Source organism: Podarcis melisellensis (assembly GCF_964234715.1).
Source record: "Podarcis melisellensis genome assembly, chromosome: 1".
NCBI classification, from domain to species: Eukaryota; Metazoa; Chordata; class Lepidosauria; order Squamata; family Lacertidae; genus Podarcis; species Podarcis melisellensis.
Window position 1 is genome coordinate 49,455,944 of NC_138528.1, and position 21,550 is coordinate 49,477,493.

At 41.1% G+C, this 21,550-nt stretch overlaps 1 protein-coding gene across 4 annotated transcripts in view; it reads right to left on the reverse strand.

Moving 5' to 3' along the window:
* The window catches only part of CSTPP1 (centriolar satellite-associated tubulin polyglutamylase complex regulator 1), a 145,832-nt gene that overhangs the window by 49,376 nt on the left and 74,906 nt on the right, over positions 1-21,550 (reverse strand). The window lies entirely within an intron of this gene.

Genomic DNA, 21,550 nt, shown 5'->3' on the forward strand with positions numbered 1-21,550 from the left:
AAAATGTTAGGAAAGATGGCAGATAGCCTAGATACACCTCTGCCCTGAGCACACCTTGATCCCTCTGCTATCTGCTTGTAATGCATAATCACTGCTTTTGATTACAGGGCACATTCTTCTATTAAAATGGTTAATTTCTTAAAGAGTTTTAGGGAGTGAATGGAACTGGTCCAGACAATCTTTGAGTCTAAGAATTATTTTGTTCTTTGTTAACTACGCAGCAATCTTAATAATCTAAATACATTTACACTTTCCCCATTATCTTACTGTACACTTCACTGGCAACACTGATATTGTTTTTCTCTTAGATTACATCAATATTTCTCAAGCACAATATTATCAGAGAATGTATTAAGTGGTAATATAATTACAGGCAAGAGACAGATTATCTGCTAGTAATGGAGATACATATCAGGATACAGCACCAGTGTAAGGTAGGGCTCTTAAGCAAGTCATGATTCTGTTATATATTGATTTGGGAGTTTCCTGGTATGTATCCTGCCCCATTTACCAGACTCCTTAAACATCCCCTACAGCACAGAAAATAAAGGCTACTTGATCATCCCAAAGGAGAAGATCACTATGTTCCTTGAAGGTGAAATTTCAGAATACTACTATCCTAACCAGTAAGAAGGTAGAGAAGACAATATTAAAGACTGAAGAGGGAGCAGCTCCCAATGGGCATGACATTTTTGGAGAAACTCCAGACAGTCCGGAATTAGTAGGAGGGGTTCAAGTACATATGGGGAAATGTAAGGTAAAGGTGGCCAGCGTGACAAGCTGCATCTGGCAAGCCAGCGCAGCACATGGAACGCCGTTTACCTTCCCGCTGGTAAGCGGTCCCTATTTATCTACTTGCACCTGGGGGTGCTTTCGAACTGCTAGGTTGGCAGGCGCCGGGACCGAACGACGGGAGCACACCCCGCCGCGGGGATTCGAACTGCCGACCATGCGATCGGCAAGTCCTAGGCGCTGAGGTTTTACCCACAGCGCCACCCGCGTCCCTGCATGGGGAAATGTAGGTTTGTGTAATTAAAGTGGATTCAAGTGTTCTGTCGCCCTAGCACAACTAATCCACTTCAAAAAAGAAACTGACCATTTGCTAGTAGGAAAGTGACAGGGAAATGCATTGTGTGCAGAATGAATTTTTAACGGGAAAACATAAACACCCTGCAAACAAATCAGGATGAATGCAGGACAAATGATTATTGTCGTATAACCTCTACCAAACCAATCAGAAAAAATGCTCAATAATGCCCAGATATAATGCAGCCTCCATGCAAGCAACTCAGGATGAACGTTCAACAAACAGGCTGCCTGGAAGAGCCCTACAATCGCTCAGACAGTCTTCCATGTGTGACTGCTGGCTGTCATGAGTCTCATGGGAGTGTTGTGCAGTAGGTGGTCAGATCTGGAGGGGCAAGAAGCTTGAAGACCTGGTGCTGGCTGCAGGTCATCAATTCCAAGCCTTAAGTGGTGTCTGATCTAAGGTTACCAGATTTTTTTCAAAGAATCCGGGGACACTTTTTTTTTTTGAAAAGAGAGAAAAAAAGTTATTTTTTAAAAATCATTTTTTAAAAATATTAAGAAGTAGTATCTTCTCTTCTGGGTCTCCTCAGTCACGCGGCCTTCCTCTGGGAGAGAGAATGGGTGCAGAAGATCCAGCAGCCTGCCCCTGATCCCTAAATCATGGTTTGGTGTCAAGATAGCTTAGTTACGACACAGCTATTGGGATAAAGTTATAAACATTCTCCTGGGAGTAATGGAATCCACCCAGCAGAAAGGTGGCCAGTAACGCAGCTGCCAAGTACAATTGTATAGCACTTAGTCAGTTAGAGCCCGTGGAGGAGACTATTAATATTAAAACTATGCAGCACTCCACATCATTTCATGTCTATTTACAACTACTCTTCTCAAATGCTAATGAGGGACATTGGCTCTTCAAAGAAAAGGGAGAAAACTCTGCTTCTCTTGCCAGTCTCTGTCTTGGCAGTCTTCTGTCCCTGAAACCGAAGTTTTCAGCAAGGGACTGGAGCCAAAGAGTGGGAATTCAAGGGAGAGCAGAATGATGTGAAAAGAATCTCTGCAATTTTATAGGGTAACGGGCCCAGCTGCTGCTCCAGGCACATATACAGAGCATTCTGTTATGGTACATATTGTATCACATACTTTTAGGAAGAATAAGGATCAGGAAATAATCAGCCCCACCTCCAGCCTCAATCTTGCTCCCTATTGTTTTGGTGCCATGTATGCATGCCACAGTCCTTAATTAGGTCATGAAACAATACAAGGGCTAAGCATCATAATTTTTATTTAATAAAAACAAGCGATAGTTTTCTTTTGCTTGGTTGGCTACATATACAGACAGCACAGAGGTTAATGGTTAGAATACGTTCTCAATCTGTGTAGACCAAGCCACAATTACTACGGCATACTACATGGAGCAACCCAGCTAACCATTTAAACAATATCTACAACCCTAGCGCATGTTCGTTTTTGAAAGGACTAAGCAAAGGAGGCCTCTTCAACTCAACAGTGGTTCTCTTTGCAAAGGGAGATAGTATTACAATAATTGGGTGCCTATTACCACTAGTTTCAGGTGCCGAGGAATATATCAGGAATGTAAGTAAGCGGTAAGAGAAAGTGAGGTGCAATCTTCTTGTTTGGCGTAACCACACAAAGAAGCTGATTTACAGTGGGATGCAACCTTTCTAAGTTAAATACTGACAATGGGTGCTTACTGGCAAGGGGCAGGGTTCACCTTACAAGTCCTACCAGTGAAAGCCCTGACCTAGATGTTCTGCTTGTACAATGGGACTTCCTTGCCTCTCCTTCCCTGACACTCCTTAAAATTGGCTTGGGGGTGTGTGCTCAGGAGACTTGCCAGACCAGTGCAAGGGGCAGAGATGGGGGATCATTTTATCTGGCAAGCCACAGTGCTTGCGGTGACAGGACGTTCACCATAGGATGACAGTGAATTCCACCCAAGGACTTTATATCATTCAGATCCTGTTTTTATGTGTGACCAATCTGCTCATTAGCATCCACCGTGAAGACTGTACTGGGGAATCAACAATTTCAGGAGCTCTCCCACATCAGTGTATACTGGAAGGAGAAATTCCTTTGTCTGTTTCAATAAAGAGATTTGGTGAGAACTTCTAAGTGCATTTTGTCCTATTTCCCTAGGGACTCAGCTACATTAGTAAAGAAACAACGATTTGAATGCGCTATAAACATGCAACACCAGATGGCGCCAGAGAGCAGTAAATTTTTACCGTTTTTCCATAGGGTTTTTGTTTTTATTTTGGTATAACAATATAATTTCTGACTTATTTATAGAGTTTTTTCTGTGTGTAGATCCACCCTAGGTCTCTCTAGCCTCTTTCCCCACAAAATTGAACCTTTTGAGCCAATGTGACAACACAAAATGGCAGCCGAATAGTGTTCTTCCAGCACTGCAGACTCTAGGTGGTCATCACTACAGAGTTACAACTAAATTGCAGGCTAGTCGGATCATCTTAGTGGTTCCAGCAGTCAAAAGAACATCTAGAAACAACCTTATGGGAAGTGAGATTCAAAATCATGAGTTCATCTGCCCAAGTACAGGAGATATCCGCAAGACTATATTGCTGTTGTTTTGATCGGCCTATCCCACAAACTCACACACACCTGACTGCATGTCCAGTACGTAGCTAAGCAGAGTAGCAGAACAGCCACATGGCACAAGGTAAAAATGTTCACAATACACCAGCTCAATTGAAGTCTAACATGATTTTCAAGAAAACACTCTAGTTAAATCATGTGATCCTCTCCATATACACACAGCGACAGCAAAGGAAAGCAATTTAACAGAAGAGTCTGAGGAACTGCAGGGCACTTAAGAAAGCAAAGGTTCACGTAGAGACCATTTTTTCCTAGAATTGCAAAATTACTTTTAACAGTTTACTACATCATGAACAGATTTATGTGCCCACTCTTTGTTGTAACCTTGATGATAATGAACATACTAATTATAGTTTACGCACCCATCAAAAATTATTTACCTCAGGCAAGTGGGTGAGAGGAATTTTGCAAGCCTGAATTAATTGCCTTAATTGATGACTATCAAGACAGAGTAGAAGGGCAGGGCAGGACTGTCTGTACAAATAATTGGATTGGTATTTAGCAAGTTATCTGTTGAGGAGATATTTCGTTGCTTGCTTTTGCATAAAATATAAAGATATCTAGTGATGTGTTTGCTGGATATGGAATGAGGGGCAAGGCTTTCAAATAAAATGCAAGCATCAGAAACATATAATAATAATAATAATAATAATAATAATAATATGTAAATAGATCTGTTTTTTATGAAGAGAGAGTACACTGCAGGATCACAAGTGACAACACAAAGTAAGAGAGGGTCATATCCCACCAAGAAACACAATAAGGCTCATGAAACAGGCCATCAATGCAAGAAAAGGACAAAAATAATGGAACTTTATGGTTGAATGGCAATACCTTTGGTTTGGTTTTGTACTTACTTCCTTACGTCAGCTAGGTTGTGCAAGAGTCTGCATCCTGTCTTTCCCTGAAGCTCAAAGCTACATACATGGGGGCTCCCATTTTATCCCCACAATAATCTTGTGACTGCCCAGCCCACAGTCAGTGAACTTTCTTGCTGAGCAGGAATTTGAACCCAGGCCTTTTGAGACAAAGTTTGACACACTTGCCACACTGGTTCTCTGGCAATTAGCAGTTGAGCTTAGTTTATTTTTAACACTTCCTCTTAGGCTTCAAGATTTTCTAGAGTCAGGATCTTAGTTAACAAAAAGTGTGTCAATAGTAGTGGTAGTAGTAGTAGTAGTAGTAGTAGTAGTAGTAGTAGTAGTAGTAATAATAATAATAATAAATAATTATTCATTTGAAATGACCCTGCAGACTATTTTTTCTCTTACTCTTAAATACTGATTACCTATTTTTCTACCACTTTGTCAAATTATCTTTCTCCTAGACCTTGCCATGCAGCATGGCATTCACGTGGCACAGTTGGCACTCATGCCTATCTTAGGCAGACTTAAAAGTTCTCTATAAAATAATCACGTAATAAGATTCTAGCATATCTTGATATAATAAATAATGTTAGAGTAGATCAAGCAATAATAATACAGTGGTACCTCGGTTTACAAACTTAATCCATTCCTGAAGTCCATTCTTAAACCGAAACCATTCTTAAACGGAGGCCTGCTTTCCCTAATGAGGCCTCCCGCCTCCGGTGCCCTTCCACTGTTCGGCTTCCATTCATAGACAAAGGTAAAGTTTGCAAACCGGGACACTATTTCTGGTTTTGTGGAGTTTGTAAACCGAATAGTTCATAAAAAGGGCTGTTCTTAAACCGAGGTACCACTATATCTAAAACCGTGATCTATTTGCTGCATATTCTGCAATGGCTTTGAGTGGCTGACTGTTTCCCACAAGGCACATGACTTTTCTTAAGACTCCGCTCCACAACATGTTGAACTAAACACCAGAGCCAAAGATTAACCAACTCTCTTTGTTAGAATGTGAGAGAAACAGGTTATTGGACAATTCTATTGTGTAGAAGCTGTAATTATCAGGGAATTCAGCAACTACACTGTATCAATTTGTTTCGCAAAATGCTAAATTATGAGAAATCAACTTACTTGTCTTTTTCTTAAGGTCTAAAGTCAGAATATGTAATAATTACCTGCGGGCATTACAAAACTATATTGGTTTGGAAGTCATTGGGAAACTTCCCCTGTCCCACACTGTCTCTCCACTGCAGTTTGCGTGAGTTGTAATAATATACTTTCTTATTGCAACAATATATGTAAATAACATATTATGGAAAGGTTGCAGGAAATGTAAGAGACATGTATAGAAATAAATTATGTTGACTATACAGTTTACTTCTTTACCAAAGGAGGTTGAGTCATGTTGCAAGAAGTGACATTATAGAAACATGCACACTGGTGCTTGATGAACAGACAGGAAATTCATTTTGGTGTGATTAGCAGTATTCTCTCTTCAGAACACAGTTTAAACTTTGTTGTTTAGTCGTTTAGTCGTGTCCGACTCTTCGTGACCCCATGGACCAGAGCACGCCAGGCATTCCTGTCTTCCACTGCCTCTCACAGTTTGGTCAAACTTTACAGTAATCTAAACTGAATCTAAACTGGAGTAGTTGCAGCATGTGGATCATTGTGGCTGCATTCTCCACCAAATTCTGTTGAACTCTACAGTCTTGGCCATGTAGGAAGCAGAAGGGAGTACAATGGTCAAGATGGCTCCTTGTTCTTGTTTATCTAGACTCCGCTTCCATTGTGCCTTATGAGAATTCCCCCCCCCCCCCCCAGTTTGTGGGTACCAAAGGTCCAAATAGATTATCTTTCTGTTTTCTACCTCTGGGAAGCTGACAAGCAGGACATAAAAAAAGTGGCATCCTAGAAATAAGGAATCTCAGGGATGGGTAGGTGTGCCTTACATTTGGACATAGCCAGTATTAAACCCCTATAAACAGTGTCGGGAAGGAAATTGCTGAAATGACTGGGAAACTCTGGATGTCGGTAGTGTAGATTTTGGCGAATTTCATTTAAAAAAGCTCAACAACTATTGTATCTGGATTTTCACTTTTTGAAATATGACAACCCTAAGGGATGGGCCTTCCATGTATTGCTGGACTACAGTTCCTATCATTCCTGACTGCTGGCCATGCAGGCTGGGGCTGATGGGATTCTGAGTCCAAAAACATCTATAGGGCCACATCCCTAAGTGATCCCCTGCTGTTTCTTCCCTACATGTGGTGCTCAGGTGTACTGGGGCTTTGAATTTGGTGAATCATGGCAAATTAGTATAAATAGCACCATAACCTTTCTGCCCACTCCATCCTGACGGAATTTTGCAGCTCTTGTTGCTTCCAAAGTTAATTTAGCCTACATAATGCAATATATTCAATTATACTAGGGTGTGCTTAAATTAATCTTGTTATAGTTTTCTGGCACTATTTAAGCTTTATGCTTTTGCGCAATTTCTGAACCTAAATGGAAACTGAATTATTTTAAAATGGACTCTGAATTCCACCCTGTGGTATCCTGCAATGTACCGTACATTTTTGCTGGTTTGAGGCATTCCTGCTTGTTATTACCTTTTGGGTAGTTGCCAGTCCAAATAACAGTCAGATCATGGTATGCAATATACATTTTTATATTGTGAAAAGATTCTTAATGGATGTTTACGGAAATTAATGCTAAATGTACAACGAACTCTAACATAATAAATTATGTGAATTATTCTTTATTTTTATTGATTGATTGATTCAAATCTATGCATTGTTTGACAGCAAGGCTTGCTGACTTATGACCTTGAAAAGTACTTCTTCCAAATGTGTGTGTGTGTGTTTCCATTTTTTGATTGATTTTTTAAAAAAGCGAATTCTGTGCTTTTGTGCTTTTAAACTATTACTTAAATAGTCTGGACACGGGGTAAATTGTCAAATTGTTTTCAGATGACATTCAGGAGACTATTATCTAAAACTGTTTGTGAGGAGTTCCCAAAAGAATCCATTCAAATTCAGTAAAGGCATAGCAAAAAATGGCAGGCAGTTAATAGATAATAAGCAATGCACACTGGTAACAATTCTAATGACACATATTGACTGATGAGTTCTGAAGTGGCTGTAGCAACCCAAGAAAGAAATCTGGGCATCATCATAGTTAGCATATTGACAAGATCAACGTAGTACATGAAAGATGGACAAATAGATTTTGGTCTTTATTTGTATTATTTTGGAACAAGATCATGTCTACCCATTTTCTTCCACCCCCAAGCTGTAAATTATTTTTATTATTTAACAAAAATTATATACTGTTTACTTGGACAAAAAACCTCTAAGCAGTTTGTGTATCTGTTTTGTATTTCAATGTTATGACTTTAAAATAAAAAACAGGCAAAACATTCCTCTTCTCCCCAGCCTTTGTTTAATTAAGCAATATATGGCCTTTTTCAAAATTGTAGGTTTTTGTTGGTTGTTCCTATGTATGTATTTTGGTGTTTTTATATTGTAAATCACCATGTGATTCTCAGATGAAGGATAGTAGAGAAAGTTAACAAATAAATAAATGTATGTTGCATTAGCGAGCTGCCACAGTGAAAATGGCAACCTTAATGTTCAGAGTAGTTATTATGCATATGGAAGGGCTGGATGCAAATGTAGTAAGGGAGGGTTTAGCATGTTTTACATTCTACCATGTCAACATTCTAAGTTTGTAATGTAAATGACTGCGTTTCCTTCACTGGAACTGTCAAACAGAATCCTAAAAGGTTATTGTGACATGCCATTAAGCATTCAATGGCTGAACCTGAAGATTTCAACAATTAGTTCAGTACACTCAACTAATATGTAGGCTCCATAAGCAGAAAGGAGTACATCAACGTTAATACTGACACAAATGCAGGGAATTCCCAAGCTAACAAGATGATAAATTTGGTCGTTGTAGGTTTTGTTCTGGCAAATACTTTGATGAAAACAGTTTTGCTTCAGCTGTCCTCAAATTTAGCAGATCATGAGGTAAAATCTTGGCTATCTGAACAAGAAACCACCTGTTAGGTACAACATCTAAAATGCTTTTATATCTTTAGTGACTGAAACTTTTAATTAGGGAATTTGTCTCCCAAGAGGGTGGGGTATAACTTTTCCTTTCTTCTCTGAAAAGAGATAAATGCTAAAAGACTGCATGATTTATTTTCTTCACACCTTTTTGCTTGTTTGTTAGAAAATGTGATATGACTGACTTACTATGTAAAATTAAAGCAGAGCAGGGGCGAGGGAGGGAATTTTACATTTTCAGTCCCTTGAAACCTCTTAACAGGCTTTCCTATATTTGGATGTCATCCAGAAACTCTATTGAGGAGTTTTGGTAAGCCCTTTTTCTCCCTGCTAGGCCAGGTATACAGCTGTATGCAGCCTTTGTGTGCAGCTTTCAAATATGGAAATTGCTTTGCCTTATAGCAGTGAAAGGGGTGCTCATTCCATCTTGTTCTCGTCTCTGCCCATCTTTTCAAGGGCAGTTCTGTAAGAATGACTGACTTCTTGGGAAACAGCAGGAGAATGCCTTTGGGAAAATTGTATTCCACACCCAAAGCTCATAGGATTGCCATGAATCCCAAGAAGGGTGAGTCTGTGCCTTTATTTTCTTGGGGTTTCTTTCCCACCCTTTAGCCTTTATGAATAATCATTGGGTAGGGAATCTTGCTGACAAGGTACATGTTTACATGAATCTTTTTCATGCAGGACTAACTAGTTCTGAATGTAGATCTCTTTCAACTACATTAACTAGTTTACTGTCAAGCATAAGTGCTTGACAGTTCTTGCAGAAGCGATTTACTTTATTTTAGCTCACTGATGCTATTCTTGCGAGACACACTAAGGGCCAAACTGGAGAATACATTAAATGCATGATTACATTTACATATTTTAATTCCCCCATCCCCTTAAATTCGGCTGAGCCCCTGAAATTCAGATCAGCACTGCAGTGGAGGTATTTGACCCATCTGCCCTGTACCACAGTTCCAACAAAAATAACCCCCAAGAGTGAAGCAGCTATGGGCAGAAAATTTAAAGATAAGGATATGCAAATATGACCCCTTAGTTAGCTTATTGTCTAGCCTAGATTTGTACAGAAGGAAGTTCTGCCCTACCCATTGAACTGGAGTCTTCAGTATGTTGTATTCAATAATTTTTTGACTTGGTGTGGATGGGCGGGGAAAGAGCTATCTTGGTCCCTCCTCTGTTTTCTGTGTTTTCTTACTGGAGGATTTTAGGTAAGCATAAATCTTTCAACACAAATCTGTGAATGTGTTCAGCTCTCATTTAGAACAGGATATACAAAACTCTTCAGGATTTAAGGATACAGGCTGAATGCAGTACAGAAGTCCACAGAAAACCATCCCAAATCCCCAACATACCTCCCTAAATAGACCACTTTTTAAGAGAGATTCCCCACCTCTCATTTGCAAGGATTCAAAATACGCCTGCATGAATAATGTTATGAATCAATGCGATCCAGCTTTTTCAGTTAATAAACATTTGCTCGTGCAATGACAAACCATGGTTATTAAGGTGAAAAAACCACCCTTATTTCTCTTCCATTGCCTTCTGATGTTGGAGAAAAGTTTGCATATTATATAAGATGCTAACTTGATGCATTCTATTACTGCTGCTCTAGTGGCGTAGGAGTATTTATGTTAAAAGCAAACGAGTTCAGGCATGCTTCATTTATTATTTCTGATTACCACAAATAATTCAATTCATGCAAGTAAGACAAAATGCTCAGGTAGAGCTACACAGAACACATGTCATGAGTTTTCACTTATCAAAAGCTAGGCTGTGCGTTGGTGAGACAAGGTGTGGTAATGAGCACAGGAGTAGGAGTTGGGAGTGCCGAAATTCTAATCCTATGGCTTTCACAGCCTTGGGCAAATAATTTAAACATGTTGTTCCTAGGTTATTTCAAGTGTAATCTGAGTAGCATGCATGGAAGGCAGTGAATCCATTGTTTTTGGTTTGATGGTTGAAGCCACTAATATACACTATGTACTTCTTGAGTAACAAGGTTTGAGCTTAATAAAACATGGTTTTCAGTGTTTATACAAAGTTATCCCTGGTTAATCTCCATCAAATACATTTCAGGCTTTTATTAAAATCACGCCACAAGTTGAGAGGGTGGGAAAAACGTGGGGTGTTTAAAAAGAAAGCTACATTAAAAAAAAACACTGTATGTTACGAGACTTGTACAGAGATGTATAAGTTGGTGAACATAATGTCCAGTAATTTTTAAGTAGCTCTTTTAATATTAAGACATTTTTACTGCTTTCAATAAAATACAAGATTAAGGAAGTCATACGTTAGGCCCCTTATCTATCTGTGATGTAAGATGACTGCTGGAAAACTGCAGGTATCCCAGATGTAATGAGATCTACCAAATTTATTTAGAAAGGACAAATTATTTAATAACAAAGCAAAACACTTTCGCTTCCCTTTTGCCACAGCAAAAGTTAGTGTGTAGAAGCATCCAATGACCAAACTGGATAATAATTATAGGGGAAAAGGTAGAAATAATCAAGATAGGAAACTGTGTAAAAGGGATTAGCCAGGTGTTGCTCAAGATTCAGTGGTGCCATTTGAGCTCCATGGCTTACCTGGTTTCATCAGGTTATTTTCAAGACAATAATAATGTCACAGTAATTCTCAATTATGAATAGGTGGTAGGCTGGGTAAGATGAGGTGGTGACAGCCGCAATGGGTAAAACCTTTGACAAAAATTGACACCTTTCTTATCCGTCCCTTTGTTCTCATTTAAAATTGACAAGTGCACTTCAGGAAGAACTGCCAAAAAAAGTCAATAGCAACTGCATCTCATTAAAACATAGCAACACAAATACACATTTGATGTTGCCTTAGGGCTGCATCTCACTTTCCTTTTTGTATCCAGGTACACACACTGGAGGAGTGCAAAATTGTCCTGGCCCTCCCCAGCAAAGGAAGGCACACTTCTGATAGTTAACCCTTTATTGACAAGAAAAGCACTTACAGCAGCTTCCACAGTGCTCTGCATACACACGCGCACACAGACCTCTAGCCTCTAGGCAGCTGTCCAGAGATCTAGACCCTGTAGAGCAATTGCAGCAACAGGGAGACCCCTGCTCCACTGTTGGCTTATATACCCTCCCCTGGCAGGTTGTATGCTTATAACCTGAGACCTGTTGCTCTTCCCAAACCCCTCCTGTATCTAGGAGGCAGCAGGGCAAAGGAAAGTGGGAAGTCTACTGAACCATCTGTCAGCTGAACAGCCTCTTCTTCTTCTGCCACATCTGGTGCTCCTTCCTCCACCTCCGACTGCCCTGACTACCCCTCTTCCCCTGGCTCCTGCCTTGCAGGCAGCATCAAATCCCATAAATCACTGGTCCCCTCTCCTGTGTCACTCTCCGGGGGCCCTGCCTATGCCACACACTGCCAATCCCTGGCAACAATATGTGTACACAGCAATAGATATGGAGGGTTTTCTCATGTACAATTTTAGACGCATGCCTTTTTCAACAAGGAAGCACCAACCGGGCAAGAACTGGGCTGCTATTTCAACATTGTTTAAGGAGATTAATTCTACATGTAGGTAGCTTTTCTATTTGTCAAGAGTGTGAGTATACTTTTATCCAGACTTGCATAGTTTTGTACAAACAAGTAGAAGAGAACTGGGCCTGATAGATGCGCCTCATCTTCCTCATCTTCTCATCTCTCGCAGTGACAATTTGCTTTGTGAAGTACTTCCCTTTGTCTGTCTTGAATTTTCCAACATTCAGCATTCATTGGGTGCCTCCAGCTTCTAGTATTACAAGAAAAGCTTCCTCCAAACAGTTTCTCCACAACATGTGTAATCTTCTACATCTCCGCGTCCTCTTAGTCACATTTCCTCTAATCTAAAAAGGCTCATATGTTGTAACCTTTCCTCATAGAAAATTTGCTTCAGTACCTTCATTGTTTTGGTTGCCTTTTCCTGAACCTTGTCCAGTTCTACAATTTGCTTTTCGAGGTAAAGCAACAAGAACTGTATACAGTAATCCAACTGCAGTCACACCATAGCTTTGTAAAGCAGTGTTATGATATTGGCACTTTTATTTTTGATTCCCTTTCTAATAATCCCTAGCATGGAATTTGCCTTTTTCACAGCTGCTGCTTTTTAAGAAAGGTGTTATGTTGGCCACTTCCAGTCCTCAGAGGCTAATGTTAGGGACAGGTTACATATTTTTGTTAGAAGAACAGCAATTTCACATTTGAGTTCTTTAACAACTCTCAGGTGAATACCATCTGGACCCAGTGATTCATCCATTTCTAATTCATCAACAAGATCTGGAGCTTTCTTTCTAGTCACTAGCATTCGCCTCAGTTCTTCATACCTCCTTCTTGAAAAACTCCAGCTACACCTTCTGCTGTAGATAATTCATTCAGCTTCTCTGCAATCTCATTCTCCTCCTTTAGCACACCTTTTACTCTCTTGTTCAAAAGTCCAACCACTTTGCTTGACAGTCTCCTGCTTCTCGTGTATTTAAATAATTTGTTGGTGGTGGTCTTAATATTTTTAGCATTGTGTCCATAGATATATATTTAGCATTCCTTATTCTTTGCATGCATTTATTTCCTCAAAATTTGGGCTCCTTTTTGTTCTCCTCAGTTTAATACAGCTTCCATTTTCTGAAGGAAGACTTCTTGCCTCTAACAGCTTCATTGACTCTGCTTATTAATCATGCTGGCATCCTCTTTGCTTACGTAGCAGCTTTCCTGATCTGTGGTAGACACTCTAAATGAGTTTTTATTATTGTGATTGTGAATAACCCCCAAGCATTTTGGAAGGATTTGACCCTGGCGGGATCTAGACACATTAAAGAAGTGTTTCAGCTTAAAGTGGTGTGAATTTAAACGGAAAACAGGTAGAGAAAAACGGGACTCCACATCGCCCTTTGGTGGCACAATGTTATATTGCATATACAACACATATAGATCGCTTTTTCTTCACCAGTCTAGCTGAGTCCCCTCTTTACTTTCCATTTCAACGTCCTTTTTACCAACCCTCTCATTTTTTTTAGGTTCCTTAAGTCAAATATGACTGGAACTTTCTTGGGAATTTGGTAGCACTGTGGTCCTTGTTCACAATCCGTTCAACAAACTCTTACAAACTCACACAGGTGTTTGGGCACCACCTAAGATCAAGTCTAGAGTTGCCTCTCCTCTGATCAGTTCCATGACCAGTCATTTGGAGCCTCTAGACATTTGACCTTTACCAGTCACCTCTTTGTCGCGACTGGAACACGCATTTTACCCAGGCTATTTGAGGCTAATTGATGCCACCCATTGCTGCAGCACTTCGTCCTCTGGATGACTCCTCAATTTCATTCTCTGCCTCATTTTATTCAGGGCGGAGATAGTCTGTCTCCAGCCCTAAATTACTCCGAGGCCTGGTTTTGCCACCCACAGCGACTCTCTGGAGGAGTCTGCCCCTTTGGGGATTTCTTGTTGGAACTCTATGTCGTTCTTTGATGTGCAGAGCAACACCCCTCCAGCATGCCCTTCCCTGTCCTTCCTACGGAGCTATTCAGATATGCCTATGTACCACTGGTTCTCTCCAATTATGTCCACTATATCTTAGGTTCTCCTTTAAATGCTCCAGCTGGCCTATTTCAGAAAAGTGTGCAATGTCTAGAGAAGAATGGCAATAGCCCCTGTCCTGAGAGAAGCGACTGTGGAAAGATTGCTTGCAGCGGAATCTGTTAAATGAACTGTTTCATTCCACACGGCCCTCTGTGTCATCAGTGGCGTAGCGTGGGGGGTGCAGGGGGGCCCGGCCGCACCGGGTGCAACATCTGGGGATTAGGGTTAGGGGGCGCAAATCCACGGGTTAGGGGTCGCAAATTACTTGCCTTGCCCCGGGTGCTGACAACCCACGCTACGCCACTGTGTGTCATTGCTACTTTGTTTGGGTTTTTTTGTTTTGAGCAGTAGATGACAAATATATACCTTTATATACAGTGGTACCTCAGGTTACATACGCTTCAGGTTACATACGCTTCAGGTTACAGACTCCGCTAACCCAGAAATAGTACCTTGGGTTAAGAACTTCAGGATGAGAACAGAAATTGTGCTCTGGCGGCGTGTGCTCCGGAGGCCCCATTAGCTAAAGTGGTGCTTCAGGTTAAGAACAGTTTCAGGTTAAGAACGGACCTCCAGAACGAATTAAGTTCTTAACCCGAGGTACCACTGTAATTAGTCTTCCTTGCAAGCCCAATTTTAGAAAGCTAAGCTAGGCTTAATATTGATCACATGAGTTGTGTTGATGAAAAGTGGATTACAAGGTTGTTAGATTTGCAACGAGCAAGTCAGATGTGACTCTGGACTTTCAAGATTTGCATTGTCCTTTGTTGGGCAGGGTAGGCCATATGTTACAATTTGGGATGCAGCTGTTTAGCAGAGTTTCATCCCAGAGCTATTCAAATAGCCATACTGGCACATGTGGCAGTATGAGCTTCCATTAGCTAGCCATGAGTAGCAGCCAATGGTGAAGGACATTTTACTAGCTGCAGCCACCAAACAGCAACTGACAGCCATGTTTCTGCTGTGCCTCTACACCAGCGGTCAGCAAACTTTTTCAGCAGGGGGCTGGTCCACTGTCCCTCAGACCTTGTGGGGGGCCAGATATATATTTGGGGGGGGGGGAATGAATGAATTCCTATGCCCCACAAATAACCCAGAGATGCATTTTAAATAAAAGGACACATTCTACTCCTGTAAAAACATGCTGATACCCAGACCATCCGCGGGCCGGATTGAGAAGGCAATTGGGCCCAGATCTGGCCCCCATGCTCTATACCGTCCTGTGAGGATCTGTGCCAATGCAAACAGATGATGCTATCAACCTGATGGTGTTATCACAAAATAAATCTCTGTACAGATGCTATGGGGCAGCACATGCACCGCCATTAAGTACCTCAAGGGAACAGGGTGCTGTTTCCTTCTTAGCTGCACCTCAGCAGTGGCAGCTGGGAGCAAAAGTGTGCTTCACTGCGGGGGTGCATAATTCAGCTGAAACACTTTCGACCCCATTGGCTTCAATGTGAGAGTCACAGAGCTGTTTAACTCTTCCCTGCTGGAATCAACAGAACAATAGACAGTAACCCTGGACAGATTGTGCCTCTGGGAGATGTTTTTGCTTCCTAATCGTTCCAAAAAATCAGCATGTTCTTTGTCCTGATTGAGACTGCCTCCTCTCCTCATGACAAGCCAAAAAAGAGCTTCTCAAAGCAAAATGTATGTAATTGGCTGAAGAGCACTAAAAGAAAAATATAATAATTAAAACCAGAGAGTCACCAAGTCTTGCAAGCCACAGGGGTTGGGGAGAGGCACGTGCTGACCTCATGAAACTCCACAGGAGATCCTGGAGGGACAGTTTATACTGAGGAAATACAATTTTAATTAAACTGTCCTGGGGAACAGACAACAAACTCCAAAGAGCAGGTCACCAAGATTCCAAAGGTCAACTGAAGACAAAGCAGAAAAGAGACACTTCATTTCAGAAAGTTCCTATGCACAAGCTCTTTTATCAGGAGATTTAAAAAATACCCATGATGCAGAATAAAATGGAATTAATCTGCATCTGCTCTTCACATTATGAGATTTTGTCATCACAAATACAGTACAACTGTTAGAAATTTATTGCCTACAAGTGTCATTATCACCAAAAAGCATTTTTATATTCTAATGATTTACAATACATGCTTTGTCTATTCTCCAAGCAACCCTAGGAACACAGGATGCTCCTTATTCTGAGTCAGGCAATTGGTCCATCTAGCTAGTATTGTCTACACTGACTAGCAGGAGGTCTCCAGGGTTTCAGACCCTTCCTGGGGATGCTGAGGATGGAACCTGAAACCCTCTGCAGCTGCTCTTCCCTAATAAATGCAGGACACTGGTTCTATTTTACAGATTTGTGTCTGATATTAAGAAGAATGCATTGATCTGCCTATTTCCCTGCTCAGCACCCCTAGATCAGTCACTTTCTAAAGTGCTTCACTATGGCATGGTACTTGTTACAAGTTTGTGGGTGCTAAATGCCTGGGCTCAGTAAACGTTAGAATTTAATTAGAGCTTGTATGTTAAAGCGGGATGTGAGACCCATGTGTCTTAAGATGTGTGTTAGATGCTTTTTTATCCCCTGCAATTAGCATGTGTGAAAAGGCAATTACGTTAGGCAAACTTTCTAAATTGTGTATTAGACACGGCAAAAGAAGAGGAAATCAACCTGTGTTAAAAAGTTAATTAACTCAAACTAATACCCTTGGAGGTGTTAAGCCTGTGGTTAGCACAGCAATGCATCAAAGGGAAATGCTGGGAGGTGACAATGGGATGGGGCCCCTTTCACTCTAAAGATAAAGGGAAGCCATGTGTTTTAGAATGAAGGAATGTTGGGGAACAGGGAAGTAAGTAGTGGACTGGAGAAACAGTCCAAGAGCCATGGCTGGGGTCTGTTTGAACACAATGCTGCACTTATGGAGTGGGTGCAGAACATCTTGGGGTATGAATGCTGTGTACCTCAAGTTGCATATATGTGTAAAGAAACAAGACACCAAGATGAAGCTCTACCAGGCTTGCGTGTTGAGCATGCTGTTTATGGGAAGTGAGTCATGGGCAACTTACACCCGCAAGCAGCAACATCTCAATGCCTTCCACATGCGATGTGTCAGGAAGATTTTGGGCATTGCATGGCAGGAGAGACTCAAATGAAGATGTGTTGTCCCAAGCCGACATTCTCAGCATATTCGCAATTCTGCCTCAGCGATGTCTATGCTGGGTTGGTCACGTCCACAGAATGGAAGATGGCAGGATTCCCAAGGGCGTGCTCTACAGGGAGGTGGCTTTAGGCAGCAGGCCCATTAGCAGACTAACTCTGCATCACAACGATGTCTGCAAAGGTGACATGAACGCTGGCAACTTCAACTCCATCATGTGGAATCCCTTGCAGATGACCGCAATAACCGGAGACAATCAGGTCATGTTTCCACAGCAAAGACCAGAGGAGGAATGAAGGTTAGGAGGATCGCAGGGAGAAGAAACGCCATGGTGAATCTGTGACAGCGAAACCAAATGCCTTCGTCTGCCCCAGCTGCAACAAAACATGTTTTTCCTGTATCGTTCTATATAGCCACAGCAGGCGCTATAACTCTCCGACTTCACTCCTGAGGGAGTACTCTCTTCCATTCTATCTCAAGACAGATGGATGCCAACCATTACACACCATACAGTTAAAGCACTCTACGAAAAAAGAGGATCATTGGAACTACAGTTTGTTAACAGCACCGGGAGCTGTAGCACTGAGGAGTAAACTACAGTTGCCAGTATTCTGGTGTGGTGGAGAGTGCACTTTAAATGTATGGTGTATATGCAGCTTATATAATTTTGTTCCATGCTATGCACTGAACTGTGGTGTACTATTCAGTCCAATTATGCAAGAGGAGGGATGGGCCACCGATCCAACATAAAATGTAGCATCTTCAAGATGCAAAATGAAAGCAGCTGCTGAAGCCAAGCTGACCAGATGTACTGCTGCGTAAAGATTTAAAAGGCAGCAAAGGAGATGGAGGAAGCAGCAATTATTCTTCATTTATTTGGAATTACTTTTCATCTATTATTTAATTATCAAAGCTAACAAATATTTACTTAAGTCATATTTTAAGGTACTCTCTGTCAGTTAAAAAGATTCCTTTGTCCATGCATCCAACTGCAACTTTCTACATTCATGGCTAAGTGTGTCTGCTGGGCTTAACCAGGAAGGTTCAGAGCAAACAACAGGCATTTTCCAAGTCACTACATGTTTATCCCAAGATCGAACAACAAACAGCAAACAGGGGTTTCTATATACAAAAGAAGAAGCATCTGGCAAGCTGGTTAGACTGGTGAGTCAGTTCTTTCCTGCGTTCCCAAGGTTTGAGTGGAAACTCCATTTCCTGGACAAAGTTGGTAGTGGCACAAAATACCATTAAAAAAAACATCCGCTGCCCGATTAAAATTCTAGATGGGATCTGAAACTGTGCTCCTGGCTGTTTTTATCATTGTCACCTCTTCTCCTGGAGGTGAAAAGTCAAGGTCATTTGAATATATATTAAATAATTTAAATATATTCAGTTTTGAATTGTCCGTACTATGGAGCCTGCATTTCTAAAACGTTTAAGGAGGCAAACAAAAGTCATGTCTGGTTGCCAGATTTGGCGGTTGGCTTCTGGCAAGTAGATTCCCTCCCACCCACCTACCCGCATTATGCCCTTGGTGTGGAATTCCCCACCAACAAAGATCCAATTGGCACCTGCATCAACTTCTGTTGACTGCCAGACAATGCCTGTCATATTTACCTGGACTTTTAACTGTTAATTTGGAGGGGTTCATTTTAATTTTTTGCAGAGTCTTATATGCTTCACCATGCTTTTCTTTCTGGCTTCCACAGCGCTGAATTGGGGATTTGGGCCTTTTATTTTTTTGTACGCTGGTGCATTTTTTTATTTGTCTGCTGTTTCTTTTTATTATGATTCATGATTGTTAAAAACAGAACCATCTTCTGGGTTATTATTTAGAAGACATCTGAAGGCAGCCCGGTTCAGGGAAGTTTTTAATGTGTGACATTTTAATGTATTTTAAATCTTTGTTGGAAGCCGCCCAGAGTGGCTGGGGAAGCCCAGCCAGATGGGCGGGGTACAAATAATAAATTATTAATTATTATTCCTAGGTACTCCTGCCCCATTTATGCAGTCCTTCTGCTTGCCCTTTATTTCATTTGAGCAATATGTCTATGGTTATGGTGTACAAGATGCATGTGTATAAACGGAAGGCCTGTATATTGCAGGGATCACTTGGAAGGGCACTTTGCACAGAGACATACTGCAGTCTCCAGTTGGTGACGGAAGTCACACTATTCAGATTCAGGGGTAGTGAACAGGTTTGCCCCTAAATACACACACACACACACACACACACACACTTACTTGTCTCCAAAAGAGTATTCTGATTTTCTCCATCAGACTGACAGCTATTTACATACATAGAAGACACAAAAGAGTGCACTTAGAATCAGCACTAGGGTGCAGCTACACAAACCCATCCGTGTTGTTTCTTGGGCATGCTCAAGTGTGACTATATAGTGCAGAAGTAACCAGGAACTCGCTTTTACATAGGCACATGCCACAGCAATGGAATAAAAACTGATGTGTATAAGCACTATTCCAACCATTTCCTGGAAACAGAAAACTATATTTTTTCCTCAGTCTCCTCACTTATAGATTTTGCATGGAAGATGTAAAACTGCACTTACTGAAGTGTTCAAATTAGAAACAGAAGATTGTGAATTTTACCAGCCAGTATAACTTAAATATTTCAACTGTTGTTTCCTTAATTTCTCCACTCCAAGAGTGTCTGCCTCTTGCAGATTCATAACAGAATCCCCCAATGTATCAGAATGTGAGCTAATTCACGAGAGGCTGATAATGTAGATAAACCTGCTGGGTCAATAAGTAAACTGTGCTTAGTTTCCAGTCCCTTCCAGTACCGGTTCTGTGCCTCTCAGCTAGCTTACATCTCATTGAAATGAAGAGATGTGAACCAGCAGAGCAATTTGAGGATTTCATATGTACTTTGCATTACATCACTGAAGCTCATGTTTCCTGTGACTATATTTTATGATGCACCACAGGACATCTGGAATTATCACTCCAGCCATTGAAAGGCAAAACAACAATTCCTGTCTCCCAAAAAAAACAAACCAGTATCCCAGTAATTTAAAACCCCAAATTTTGGTTGTTAAAAAATTATAAACAAATAACCAAGCTTTAAAAGCATCCTAACTGGAACTAGATTTTAAAAGCTGGAGTATACACTGATTAAACTAAATCATCTCGGTTGGAACAACAGAGAAAACCCAGTCTACTACAGATACAATGGATGGATAAAGTGGTAATTAGCATAAGCTGCTAATGATTATGTGTTCTGAATTGTCTGAGCAAAGACAAAATGCCTGTAAAAGTCAAACCAAGTTAAAAAAAAGTCACAGAAAAAGAAGGTTTGAGCATTTCTTCCATTTAGGTTTAAAAAAAAAGAAGACAAAAAATATTTTTGTACAGTGCTGGATGCAATAGTACTGAGTCCTTTTCACAAACATGTTTCTTTTCTTTTCTCTGTAAACACCCCAACAATCTCCCGAATACAGAGTTATGTATCTTTATGTCCCTTATCTAAGCAATAAGGGCTCTCAGGCCAAGCCATGGTGTGTTAAATAAACACTGCAGTCTTAAGGTCTACTGGCACGGCATAATATGTTCAAGGTCTGCATGGCATAATTCAGTATGGTAGCACTAATGTGCACTAGGGGTAAAACAATCAGCTGAACATGTGCAGAAATTATCAAGATGATGGCTGGCCACCACTTACACAGCTTGGTAAGAAAAAAAATCACAATGAAAGCAAACATTGATGACAATTCTACAAGGATTCTGAAGGAACTGGAGAGGTCAGACAGTTACAACCTAAAATATATTGACTGCCTAGATGTAATGAGTTTAATGGAAAATTCTACTAAATATGTTTTTTCACTTTAATACACAAATATGTGCTCAAGCTATTTCTAATGATGCAAGGTATAAAACTGATAGACCCAAGTCTCATTTTCTCTAGCACAGGACACCTTTGACCAGCAAGCCCACCTCCCAGTGGCAGAATGTATTCTCCCGCCACCTGCGATGGGTGCTCCCCTGAGGCGGGCGGGGCCCAGAGGGAGCCCACTGCACCCAGCCTGACCAGGCATGAAATTGCTGCCTTGGAAGCATCCTTGCTCAGTGCCAACCAGCCAAGGAGAGGGGTGGCAACGCCAATGCTGAATCTCCTCTCTCCATCCCAGGTCAGGCTTGACCCAGGAGTGGAGCTGCTGGCCATGGACCCGCCGCTCATGGAGGTCAAGGGCTGGGCAAACAGAGG